Below are 10,480 nucleotides of genomic sequence, written 5' to 3' on the forward strand. Positions count from 1 at the left end.
GTATTGCTGTCTGGAGCCTAATGAGGTTGGATTTTTCTCTTGGATCCTTAACAAGGAAAGAGGAGTAAGTCTTTCTCTTAAGCATTCCCACTGTATTTTCTTGTGTCCTAAAAGCGATCTTTTCAGCTTTGTGCTCTACATCAGCTAGGGAGTTTGATTTTGTGATTTGGTAAGCGTTGGAATTTCCTTCCCAAAGGACTGTCTTTTTGCAGCATAGTAATCTGAATTGGACCTGCCAGGTATTTTTCTTCCTCCTAAATAGCTCTCCCAAGTTTCCTTTTTCTGTTTCGTTCAGACCTAAAGATTTCTGATTTAGAAAATTGTAATGGCCCTGAGTGCCTGCACAACAAACAGCTTTACCAGACCCATCTACACCCACCCGGGGTGTTTCTAAACCCTCATCCATTGTACTGAATTGCTTCTCTGCTGGAAAACATCTGATGACTGTCTCCTGCTAGAACATGAGCCCCATGCGCCTTATGATGCCACTCAATGTTCTCATGCTTGAATGGGCCAGCACTGTCCAGTAGACTTATAATGTCCAGTAGACTTATCATCTTAATTTTCTAGCAGCCACATTAAAATAGTAAAAATGAGCCGGTGACATTACTGTTAATACATTTTATTTAGCTCAATATAGCCCAAATATCATTTCCACAAATAAACAGCATAAAAATAGTAAATTATTTTACTTTCTTTGTTCTGACTGAATCTTCAAAATCCACTTTGTTTTTTATACTTGTGGCACATCTCAGTTTGGACCAGCCCCACCTCAAGTGCTTCATGACTAGTGTACCAAATCTAGCCCTTGCCTCCTCCTCTAGTCTCCTTCTGTTCCAGCTTCCCACTCTCCCCAAGTCTGCCAGTCCACTAGGCACACAGAACCTTTGCCATCCTGTGAACTCTTCATGCCCTTGTGCCCCTGTGCCTTTGCACCTGCCCTTCCTGTTGATTGGCATTCCCTTCAGTACCTGAATTTCTCTGCATCTTTTAAATCCAGATCCAGTGGTTTGTGAAGTCATTTTCCCTTACACCTTTTCTCTCCTCTCTGTCCTCTTTTCCCCTCCACCAGCACTTTGTGTCTCCAATATAGCCCTGGATGCGTTGTACCATGATCATTCACTTAAAGTTCTTCTCCACTGTGGCAGCTGGTCGTAAAGGCAAGGGCATGTGCTGGCTAGTTCTGTGGCTCCCACAAAACATTCGAGGGAGGAAATGAGCAGACCAACGGCTCCTTGATGCTGGGATCTTCCAGTTTCTCTTCCAGTAGAGGCAGGACCACACACTCAATGGCAAATTATTGTTGTCCCTCGGCTTCTTAATATGCCACTCGCTCTGTCAGTCTACATTTTCATGCATTTCCTGAGTCAGACAAATACCCTCACATGAGTGCTATCCCACGCCAAACAGCACTGAGACATGAAATAGGCTGCTCAAAAACACACACCACCTCCCTCATCCTCCCAAACGAAGTACAACATTATAATATTTGTCAAAAGTTTAAAAACAGTTCTATCTGGGGTAAATCGGGCTACCATTTCACTCTCTTAGGTGTTGCAATTAGCTGTTGTAAAATCAAGGAAAGAGAATTGTATTAGAATCGTGGAGTCAATGAATCAAAGAATTGCTCCCGTGTGCCTTTTGAGACTCAGGTCTGATGACAGTATGTCGTGGTACAGGTGAATAAGTATGGATGCAAGATCAGAGAGACTTGGGTTCAGTCCTAGTTCAGCCACTTCCTAGCTATGGGAACTCGAGTAGGTTGGAGCCTGGCAGGCTCTTTGTGGTGTTCTAACCTGTAAACTGGGGTGAATGGACTGTCCTGTCCCCTCTGGACTGTCCTGAGGGCTCACTGAGATGCTGTGTGCCCGAGAGGGAGATGCTAGGACACAGGTTGTGGCTTCTCCTTTGGCCACATTTATGAAAATCAATCCTCCTTGACCTACAGTGGTCTGGGTGTAGCATTCCTTAGCTTTAAGACTTTCATAGGGCTAGGGGCGCCTGGGTGGCTCAGTGGGTTAAGCATCTTCCTTCGGCTCAGGTCATGATCCCGGGGTCCTGGGATCGAGCCCCACATTGGGCTCTCTGATCAGCGGGGAGACTGCTTCCCTTCCTCTCTCTCTGCCTGCCTCTCTGCCTACTTGTGATCTCTGTCTGTCAAATAAATAAATAAAAAATCTTAAAAAAAAAAAAAAAGGCTTTCTGAGGGCTGAGCTGAGGATTTCTTAAAGATTAAAATTCCTGACTTTGTTCTCTAAAGTCTCCTTGGGTTTTTGCATTTGGTGACATCTAGTGGTTCGATCTGGTAGTTGTCAAAGCTGAATGCAAAGCCTCAGATTTGTTCTACCTTCCTGGATCTACTTTCCCCATCCTTTCCTCTCTGGAGATTCCCAAAAAGCTGTCCCCTACCCCACCCCAGGTCTGCCACTTTGATGTCTCTGTTCCTCCATCTCTCTAGAGTCAGGCAACAACACCTGTCCTCCAACATGTCCCAGCAGTCAATCCTAACTGGTCCTGTCCCAGCCTCTCATCCTGCTACGATGACAGGAATGAAGGTTTTGGCTGGATGATTGACAGTTCCCCCTGCCTGAAGTCCCACGATCACCTCTGCATTGTAGAGTCATTCTTCATGGATCACCTGCAGCCATCAGCTTCATGAATCGCTCCTGCTCTGCCCAGGCCAAGCCAGGCACCGCTCCTCTGGGCGTTCAGGACATTTCTTATTTCCCTTTATTCTAACTCATTTTTCATCTACTCACTCAGTCAATACTATTTTCTGAAAACCCACTACGTATCAGGGACTTATTGCATCGAATTGTTGTGATATTATTCACATGCGTGTGTCCCCCATAAACAGTGAAATCCATCTCCCTACTTTCTCTTCATTCTCTCTTTCTCTTTCATATTCCAGAGGCTAATATACATCTGGCACACAGCATGTTCTAAATAACAATTTATTTTAATATCTTTTTCCAGGTTTGTACACAAAAGAATCATAAATGCTGAAAATTTCAGTCCCCTTGGCACTCGGGTTGGGTAATATTTTGGGCCAGCTGAAGCTAGCCTAGTACCCTTCAAATTAAACCCCAGCACAAATCTGTGGCTAGTTCGACTTAAGACGCTGTAGCAAAGTAAGTAACTGCGTAGTTGGAGAGAAAGTGCAATGGATTTTGGGGGAGTACAAAGCTCAAAAAAAAGGAAGTGCTTGTACAAACTTTGACCATTTAATTTTCCTTGCTTTTAAAAAATATTAAATTACCCTTAGACAAATGCAGTGATTCCCAGTTTGTTTGTTTGTTTTTAACTGTGCTTCAGCTGTAAAAGCCCTGAGAACTTCCAGTATTTTTAGGTTACTTACAAATTGTATGTGTCCTGCTTCAGTAATGCTATTTTCATTAAAAAGTAGACAAAAAGAAAAAAAATTTAAATAATGAGAAAAAGTAAACAAGTAGGGGTCTAATACTCTCCTCCTGTGCCTCAGGGAATCATGTCCATCCCCCTGACATCTGGAATCTCCTGCCATTTGGGCCCATTGCTCTGATACAGATTCTCTTTTTTACTCACACCTCCTGAACATGCTCCGGCTGTCTCTTCTTCCTGCCTTGGTTTGTGACATTCTATCTTTTTGGAACTCTCTTTTGTCCTTGCCCAGAGCCAACCACATTTGAAGGCTGGCACCAGATCTTTCCATTTCAGAAAACCTTAGGGAAACTGAGTCCCAAGAGAACAGGTTATAGTGCAGCTGGTAGAGTGCAGGGAGGAAGGAGATGGACCCAGATTTCCCAACTGAGCGTTCATTTGTTCAACAGGCATTTATTGAAGACTTGCAGGGTGCCAGGTGTGGAACCTGACTCTATTCTATTCTAGCAAGTTCTCTCTCAAAGTTTGGCAAGCCAGGATTTAATGTCCCTTGTAGTAGTTGGAAACTGAGATGATATTTGAAGAAATCATGAAGTCAGTTGGATTTCATGTCATCATCTGGTTGGGTAAGCTTGGTCTCTAGAATCAAACAAACAAACAAACAAAAGTTTGTTTGTGCCAAAATGGCCAGCCTTCCATATAGCTTTAGGCAAGAGTTTACTTTTCTGAGTCTCAGTTTCTTCATCTGTAAATGGCAACTCCTTATGTCATAGGATTGTTGCGAGGTTTAAATGAGATAATATAAGTAGAATGACCAACGTGCCCCGGTTCACCTGGGTTTTTCCTGATTTCGGCTCTGAACATCCTGCATCCTGGGAATCCAGTCAGTCGAGTGCAGCTGAAATGGTTGATCACCCTAGAAGTAGGGAAGCTGTCTGGAAAGTCCCTATGGTATAGCAGGTACTTCATGAATGCTTGTTTCTGTCTCCTGCTTCTCTGTTTGGACTTCTATTTTCTTATAGACTTGATCCCTCTTTCTTTGTCGATTCTGTGAGGTTTATTGGGTGCTTGCTGTGTGCAAAGCTCTAGGCCATGCTCCAGGGATATGGAGGGGAACATAGCAAGCCAAGCTCACCTTTCTTCTGGTGACAGTTTCTGACCTGCCTTGTATGCTTGGAGCCACGGCACTTTATGATAAACTCTTAAACAAAAATTCTGGCATCGTTTGTCCTTACATTTTCCCTATTCTTCACTAGAGTATCTCTGAGGACTGTTACAAATGCCCTTTCCTCAACATACATTTGAGAACTACAAGAACACTGGAAATGTGATGAAGGGGATAGAAGGCATGCCAGAATTTAACAGGTTGCCAGACCATGACACAAATGGACCCTAAGCCCTCTGGGAGCCTTCAGAAACCTTTTGGGGACTTTGTATCCACTCATTGTGCAGAGGGGGCAAGCTGTGGCCTCTGTCAGCGTTCCTGCTGGGTCCCTTTAGGAGCCCTCCGTGCTGATCTGATACATCATGGCTAGAATTCTACCAAGGAATGGCCTGGAAATCCTCACCATTTGAGGAAGCATGCAGACTGCCAGATACAACTCTGGTCTGAGCAAAGAGCAAAGTGTAAATTGGTTTTGGCCACTGAAGTTAGAAAAGGAGTAGTTAGGGAACAGCCCTCTTGGGAAAATGGCCATCCCTCTTTGGAGGTGTAACTTCGTCAGTAGTTCTAAATGGTCTATGAGTGGAAGGCCCAAGTATAAATATAGAGGGTTTTGTGTGTGTGTGTGTGTGTGTGTGTGTGTGTGTGGCTATGGGGGCCTCTACTAGGTAGCACAGGACACTGTTAAAAACTCAGCATTGAGTGAAATAAGTCAAGCAGAGAGAGTCAATTATCATATGGTTTCACTTATTTGTGGAGCATAACAAATAGCATGGAGGACAAGGGGAGATGGAGAGGAGAAGGGAGTTGAGGGAAATTGGAAGGGGAGGTGAACCATGAGAGACTATGGACTCTGAAAAATGATCTGAGAATTTTGAAGGGGTGGGTGGTGGGAGGTTGGGGGCACCAGGTGGTGGGTATTGTAGAGGGCACGGATTGCATGGAGCACTGGGTGTGGTGCAAAAATAATGAATACTGTTATGCTGAAAAAATAAAAAATTAAAAAAAAATAAAAATACACCATGTAAAAATGAAAAAAAAAAAAAAAAAAAAACTCAGCATTGCATTCAGTCCTGGCTCCACCAGTATATAGCGTGAATCTTGGATAAGATATCTAGTACTACATTTTCTCCATCTGTAAAATGGGGATAGCTTATAAGTTTGTTGCAAAAACCAAACTACCTTATTTCATGATTGGACAACTGACATTTTAACAACTTACAATTCAAAAGCATCTTTCCAGCAACAATGTGGTATTAGTTTTAGGGCTGTTGTAAGAAAGTCCAAAAGCTTGAGTGACTGAAACAACGGAAATTTATTCTGTCATGGTTCTGGAGGCTCAAGATCCAAGATCAAGGTAATGGCAAGGCCATACTCCCCCTGAAAGCTGTAGGGAAGGATCTGTTCTGGGAGTCTCTCCTAGCTTCTGGGAGTTCCTAGGCTTGTAGCATCCCACCTTAGACCGTCACATTGCATTCTCCCTGTGTGTGTCTGTCTGCATTCTTCTTTTTGGGAGACCAGTGATATTGGATCAGAGCCCCATCACACTCAGTGTGACCTCACTTTAACTTCACTGATTGCATCTGTAGTCACCCTATTTCCAAATAATGTCACCTTTTGAGGTTAGAGCTTTGGTACCTGAAGTTGTGGAACACACAATTTATCCATAACAAGTGTCTAACTTCTTTTTAAAATTTTTGGTTAATGTCTCTTATAAGTGATGGCACCTTAGAATCAGTTGAAATAGAGTGAATCAATATATTGCATTTAGCACAACACCTGCTGTGTAGTAAACACTCAACTCATGATAAAAATTGTTGTTATCCCAATAGTGAACACATTCTTTGTACTTCAGTTTTATTACCTATGAAATTGGAACAAGAATACCTACTTGGCAGAATTCTCATCATACTTAAGTGAGGAATTACATATACATGCGCCCAGTGTGTGCTCTTGCACCCAGTAGAAACCCTGCCCGCCGTGTCCTTTACTTTCTTCTTTCACTGTGCCTCTTCTGGTGTCTGTGCAATGTCCACAGTGTGTGGCTTAATTTTAGCACCCAGTGAACCTGTTGGATGAGTGAAGAAGTGAATGAATGGTGAGCTCAGCGATTGCATTAACTGACTCTCTTTCGTTTGGAAATAACAGGAATGCAACTTACACTAGCTCAAAGAGGGGACTGTGTTGGCTCAAGAAACCAAACTACAAGAGTAGGGATGGGGCTGGCTTCAGTGATGGCTGGGACAGAACACTCACACAGGCTGGCGGGGTTCACCTGGGCCTTTCTCTGCACGAGGGCTTCATCTTCTCTTTCTGAGTGCAGGTTCCTTCTGCACCATGGAGAGATAGCTGCCAGCAGACCCTTGCTGTCATCCTGAGAACTCCCTAGTCAGAGCAGAAGGCCTGCCCTCTCTAGATTTTCCTGGAAAAATCTCAAGAGAGGACTCTGCTTGGCCTGGGGACTAGATGGATGCTTCTCTCCCCTGCAGCCCCGAACACATGGACTTGGAGGTTAAGACTCACTTCCCCCAAAGACATAGCATGACGATGGCCACTGGGGAAATGTGTGCTGAACAGCACCCCGACCAGTGCCACCCACAGCGATGAGGACTGGAAAAATTAACATGGGTAAGAAGACTTCAGAGATGTCAACAAGGAAATTCTGGTAGCTAATAGCCATGACATGTTTATTTATTTATTCAACAACTTTTTATTAAGTGGCTGTTCCATCCCAGCCTGTCAACCCAACATGCATGTTAGTTTTTGTTATTCCTTATAGTCCTGTTGGGTGGATGGAGTACCCATACATGACCAGGGAGGAACCCCAGGTGTAGAGAGCCGAAGTCCCTTGTCCCAGGTGACTGGGAGAGTGAGCGGTTGAGCTTAAATCTGATTCAGAGTCTGAATCATGGCTGCATTACCCATTAGTCGTGACCTTGGAAAAGATCCTTGACATGTGGGTGCCTCAGTTTCTTTAGTTTTCCTCAGTACTAATAGGGGGATTTTTATAATTCTTAGGTTCCTAGGGTTGAGAAAATTGACAGACAGTCTGTGAACAGGGCTTGTGAAGTGTGGCAAATGCTTAATATACAGCATATCACCTATTATTGTTGTTAGTAGTAGTAGTATTTGGCTATTATTTCTAAATCCCTGTGCTTTTTTCAGTGCCTGAAAGTGTTTTGTGTAAACAGCATAGAAGACACATTGTATGAAACCCCTGGAGGAAATTTACTAAGGAAAGGCATTCTAGGAAGGCTTCCTGGGGGAGGAGAGAATCCAGGTGCTAGAAGGAGGTAGCTAGTCTCCTCTCTGCTGTTAAGCTGTCAGGTGCTCAGTGGCCTAGGCAGGAAGGGCCCTGGTAGGTCTAAGACTTTATTATGCTCCTAAAGGAGCCAGGGGCCTGGATATATCAGGCCCTGAGATTGAGGACTCCCTTGTGCCTTTGCTGGGGGCTCCATCTCCCTCCTTACTGTACGGCTTGGTAGGGACAGGACTGTGCACTTTTTACCCCATTAAGCTCCTCTCTATTAACATTGGTCAGTCTTAGCGCTCCTGCCTAGAGTGACTTACCATGGGCCTCTATGTTCCCTCCTGCAGCCATAGTACCTGGGAAACAAAGCTGGGGGCAGCAGCAGGGAGCAGAGGGTACGAAAGCTGCTCAGCAGACATGACGCATGCTCCCTTGCTGGCCAAGAATTCGGGCCAGTCTGTGGGCATGTCAGTACCCCTTTTCAACTTGTTCCTCTCCCGGGTCCCCTCCCATTCCAAACCCAGGCTCATCCTCTGCATCCCCTCTTCGTCCTTCCTTCCCTCCTTCATTCCTCCCCTCTTCTCCTCCCCTGTCTCCTTACTCTCTCTTTCTCCATCTCCAGCTTTACTCCCTTCTCTTCTCTCTCCCCCTTTCCCTTGCTTTCTCCCTTCCATCCCTACTGATCTGACCATTCAATTTCCTGCTCTCAGTGACTACCTGGAGTATTCAGTTACTGGAGGCAAGAGGAGGCTCTAGGTCTCCCCCTCCCTGCCTCACTTCCAGGTGGGTTATTATGTCCTCTCTCAACTCTGCCACACTTGTTACAGAGCCAGAGGCCATGAAAACAGCCCTCCACTGTCCTGGGAGCTCCTAGCAGCCTACTGTGTTTCTATGCGCTTTGACAAGTCCCCACATGAAAGGATCACTGGGGAGCTAAATTTTCTAATCAGATCCAGCAACAGACAAGAATGACCAGAAGACAAAGGCGGGAGACCGGCAGAACCGATGGGACTGCAGACACAAGACACGATTCAGCTGCCTGACTCAACAGACGCTTCTCCTGTGTTTACCAAGGATGGAGGAGCTGCATCATGGTGTTTCTAGCCTTCCACATACCCTGTGCTCCGCTCATTTAATCAGTGAAGGCGGTTTTTCTAACATCTCATCTGCTAATTAATGATCCTCTAGGGCAGATTTAAATAGAAGTGTTGGAAGTGCTTGAGCTAGCCACTTCTAGAGTTTGGACCTCTGATTGGAATCCATCAGAGGCTGACTGCCCCACCCACCCTGGGGTGTGGATTCCTGATTAGGTAATTTTAAATGTTAATGAACTGCCCCTCAGGTAGAGAAAAACTTGCGTACTTACATATCTGTGTCTATAGCTTTCTCTCTGTGTTAGCTTGTAAGTGGTACTTTAAAGTAAACTAGAATTCATTCTCATTCTTACTGTTTATGTAGCTGGTAGAGGTTTGAAACCACAGACTCAGGTTTGATAAAATAACACATTTCCCTCCTCCCTCCCCTCCCCTCCCCCTCCCTCTACTCATGAAGCAGCATACTTTCTTCACAGATGTTGCCAATTTTTCAAGAAGGCCTACTTGTGTTCTAGGATTACCTAGATCACCACACTGCATTCAGCCATGGTGCCTCCTCAATCTCCTCTGCTTGGAGTTTCTCTGCCTTTCCTTGTTTCTCATGACATTGACAGTTTTGAAGAGTACTGGTCAGATATTTTGTTAGGATTCCCCTTAATTTGGTTTTGTTTGCCATTTCTCACGACACAGTTGCAAGAATGATCACTTAGTGTGAAGTCAGGCTTGAACATCCTGTGAGGGTAACATTACCAGGCCTCTCTTTTTTCCCTTTCCAGAGGGAGTTCTTTGGAAGCAGTCAGTGAATGGAGCCCTCACTTACCAGAAGGAGCCGGTTAAGGCCCACCTCCTGGAGAATTATGGACTTCCATTATGTGGAATCATTCTGTAAAGGAAGATTTTTCCCCTTCCCATTTATTTATTTATCTATTCAGTTTATATCAGTATGGATTCCTACAATTCATATATTTATTTTATACTTTGCATTGTAATCCATGACCGTGCCATATATATATATTTTTTTAAGATTTTATTTATTTATTTGACAGACAGAGATCACAAGTAGGCAGAGAGGCAGGCAGAGAGAGAGGAGGAAGCAGGCTCCCTGCTGAGCAGAGGGCCCGATGCGGGGCTCCATCCCAGTACCCTTGGGATCATGACCTGAGCCGAAGGCAGAGGCTTCAACCCACTGAGCCACCCAGGCGCCCCCATGCCATATATTTTTTTTTGTTCAAATTGTTTCATGTCTGGCCACTAAGAGCTCTTTCAGTCTGGCTCCTCTATCAATTTCCTATGGCTTTTGTAACAAATTACTTATAGCCTTGGTGGCTTAAAATGACACAGGATTATCATCTTACAGTTCTGGAGGTCAAAAGTCCAAGATGGACCTCACTGGGCTAAAATCAAGAAGTTGGCTGCCTGGAGTCCTTTTTGGAAGCTGTGGGAGGGAATCTCTAGCCTTGCCTTTTGTGGCATCTAGAGACTGCCATGCCCCTTGGCTCACAGCTTCTTCCCATCCTCAAAGCCAACAATCCCATCTCTCTGACTGCTGCTTCCTTCTCTGGTTCTGACCCTCTTACTTCCTCTATCATGTGGAAGGACTCTTGTGTTATCTTG

Source organism: Lutra lutra, chromosome 1 (assembly GCF_902655055.1).
Source record: "Lutra lutra chromosome 1, mLutLut1.2, whole genome shotgun sequence".
Classification (NCBI taxonomy): Eukaryota; Metazoa; Chordata; class Mammalia; order Carnivora; family Mustelidae; genus Lutra; species Lutra lutra.